The following is a 3,605-nucleotide window of genomic DNA, read 5'->3' on the forward strand; positions in this document are numbered from 1 at the left end:
GGATGTGAGAGTTGGACTATAAAGAAAGCTGAGTGCCAAAAAAATGATGCTTTTGAACTGTGGTGTTGGCGAAGACTCTTGAGAGTCCCTTGGACTACGAGGAAATCCAACCAGTTCATCCTAAAGGAGATTAGTCCTAGATGTTCATTGGAAGGACTGATGTTGAAGCTGAAACTGCAATGCTTTGGCCACCTGATGCGAAGAACTGACTCATTTGAAAAGACCCTGATGCTGGGAAAGATTGAGAACAGGAGGAAAAGAGACGTCAGAGGATGAGATGGTTGGATGGCATCACCAACTCAATGGACATGAGTTTGAGTAAACTCCGGGAGTTGGTGATGGACAGGGAGGTCTGGAGTGCTGCAGTCCATGGGGTAGCAAAAGGTCAGACACGATTGAGCCACTGAACTGACTCAGTGAATGAGATGGGTGAACCTAGAGTCTATTATACAGAGTGAAGTAAGTCAGAAAAAGAAAGACAAATATAGTATATTAACTCATATATATAGGTAATCTACAAAGATGGCATCGACGATCCTATGTGCAGGGCAGCAAAGGAGACACAGACATAAAGAACAGACTTTTGGACTCAGTGGGAGAAGGAGAGAGTGGGATAACTTGAGAAAATAGCATTGGAACATTTACATTACCATATGTAAAATAGATAGCCAGTGGGAGTTTGATATATGGCACAGGGCACCCAAAGCCAGTGCTCTGTGACAAGCTGGAGGGATGGAGTTGGGAGGAAGGTGGGAGGGAGGTTCAGCAGGGACACATGTATACCTGTGGCCGATTCATGCAGAAATATGGCAAAAACCATCACAGTATTGAAACGTGATTATGCTGTGATTAAAATACATAAAGTTAGTCAAAAAAGAGAAAAGAATAATTTTCTAAGGGTTTTGCAGGGTATGTAGCCCCCTTGAAAAACATCGCAAGTCAATGATTTAATGACTCATCAAACTTGTTCAAGAAAGTTGCTTCAGTCTGACATACTGGAGAAAATTTAATTTCAGGGTTGAGATAACATGCTTGGAGTTTAGACCTCTGGAAAGCAAGAAAGTTAATAGAAAAAAATCAATAAAAACTGAATTTGCCTGGCTTATAAGTGGTATCCTGTGAGCAAAGAAACAGTGGGGGAAAAGCCTTTCTGTCCAGATGAAGTCCCACGGGAATTCAGGTGCTTACAGGTTGTAGCACCATGAGGGAAATGTATCTAATGAGCAGACATAGAGAGCTGTAAATACCTCCTCTGCTGCATCCCTGAGCTTGTACAACCTGGGCATGATTGAGACAGTTTTTGCTCTTGGAGTCCTGAGGCTATACAAGACCAAAGCTTGACCCCTTCCTGCTGTCTTGTCTGGGGCAGAGCTCCAGTCTTCCTCCTTGAGTGTCCAGGAAGGGATTCAGATTTCCACCCAAAGAACTTCTCAGAGTTCCCATGCAGGTGAGTCCAAGAACCCAAAAGACAACTGATGAAAAAAACCTAAGAAAATGAAATCCAAGAATGTTTACCTGATGCTGCTCAAGCATCAGCCCCACCCAGATCACAGAGACCACTGTGGCTGTTTGTTTGCTTTATTAAATACTAGTATAGCTTTATGATACAAAAAAAAGAGAAGTGAACATTGGATTCAGTAAGGCAACATTCAGGGATGACAACTAAATGATAGGAATGGAAGCCCAATTCGAAGAGGGATGAGAGGCATAAAGTGCTTCCAGTAAAAGTAGAACATGTATCCAAATATTTTATCAATTAACTGGAGCACTGATATGGGTATCAACTATGTTGTTGTTGTTGTTGTTTAGTCACTAAGTCATGTCTGACTCTTTTGCAACCCCATGGACTGCACCCCGCCAGACTCCTCTGTCCATGGCACTTCCCAGGCTGGAGTACTAGAGTAGGTGGCCATTTCCTTCTCCAGGGTATCTTCCAACCCAGGGTTTGAACCGGCATCTTCTGCACTGGCAGGCGGATTCTTTACCACTGATCCATCAGGGAAGCCCCAGGGTATTAATTATGGAGGAATATACAATGAAGAAATTTCTTACTAATTTTTATGATAGGCCATAATTAACCATGTTTTTATATTGAGAAAGATCCGTGTCAAGGAATGCCCGGTAATACATGTTGGCAACAATAGCACACGTATTTCACAGTATCTGAGACATCTATTTCACAGTGCCTGCTGCTGCTAAGTCACTTCAGTTGTGTCCGACTCTGTGCGACCCCATAGAAGGCAGCCCACCAGGCTCCCCCGTCCCTGGGAATCTCCAGGCAAGAACACTGGAGTGGGTTGCCATTTCCTTCTCCAATGCATGAAAGTGAAAAGTGAAAGTGAAGTTGCTCAGTCATGTCCCACCCTTAGCGACCCCATGGACTGCAGCCTACCAGGCTCCTCTGTCCATGGGATTTTCCAGGCAAGAGTACTGGAGTGGGGTGCCATTGTCTTCTCCATTCACAGTGTCTTCTGTGAAGTAAATAACAAAATTTTTAAGATGTTAAAAGGCATATGGTAATGATCTTACTTTGGAATTATTTCATTTCTCATGAGGTTAACTATGTATGTGATTTTGTTAGCCATTTACTTTCTCTACCACCAATTATCTGAGTCCTTTGCTTTTTAAAATTGGGTTAATTCTCTTTTTATATCAAGATGTAACAGTTCTTTAGCAAAATATCTTTATTGAGACACTTCATGTATAAATATTATATATACTAGAGGTATAAAACTTAATGCATTGATATGTGTACAAATTATGGAAAGATCATCAAGTCAAGCTAAGTAACACAAGTAACTGTTTTGTGTGTTTGTGTGTGTGTGTTCAGAAGATTTAAGATCTTTCTACCTAGGAAATTTTAAGCAGTGAGCCCTTTACTTTTGTATGGTAGGATGAAAGAATTTTGCTTGTTTTTCATTGCACTCTTTCAAATAAAGAATTAGAGTTTTCCCACAAGCTGGATGTTTGCCTTTTAGTTACTTTATGCATGTACATATATATTTAGCCTCCTTGGGGGCTCAGTGGTAAAGAATCCTCCTGTCAGTGCGGGAGACACAGGTTCAATCCCTGGATCAGAAAGATCCCCTGGAGAAGGAAATGGAAACCCATTCCAGTATACTTGCCTGGGAAATCTCATGGACAAAGGAGTCATGTGTTCTTTCCATTATTCATTTTGAAAGAAAAAAAAATGTCATTTTAATATTCTTCACTTGCGGATTATTGTTCTAAACAAAATGATAGAGAAAGTTCTGCATGCCTAGTCCTAATAAACTGCCTTTATAGATTTTTCCAAAATTTTTGCATCTGCGATTTCTATTATTACTTTGAACTTTTGAATCTAAATTTATTTCCAAATGTTGAATCACACTTATCTATTATTTGAAAGGCATTTTTCACCACCATTTGACCACAGATCACCTTTAACTTCCTTCAGTTCAGTTCAGTTCAGTCGCTCAGTCGTGTCCGACTCTTTGAGACCCCATGAATCACAGCACGCCAGGCCTCCCTGTCCATCGCCAGCTCCCGGAGTTCCACTCAGACTCACGTCCATCGAGTCAGTGATGCCATCCAGCCCATCTCATCCCTCTGTCGTCTCCTTCTCC

At 41.5% G+C, this 3,605-nt stretch overlaps 1 pseudogene; it reads left to right on the plus strand.

Moving 5' to 3' along the window:
• The first annotated feature begins 1,441 nt into the window (after positions 1-1,441).
• The window catches only part of LOC105001949, a 25,135-nt pseudogene continuing 22,971 nt past the window's right edge, over positions 1,442-3,605 (plus strand).

Source organism: Bison bison, unplaced genomic scaffold (assembly GCF_000754665.1).
Source record: "Bison bison bison isolate TAMUID 2011002044 unplaced genomic scaffold, Bison_UMD1.0 scf7180017864386, whole genome shotgun sequence".
Taxonomy (NCBI): Eukaryota; Metazoa; Chordata; class Mammalia; order Artiodactyla; family Bovidae; genus Bison; species Bison bison.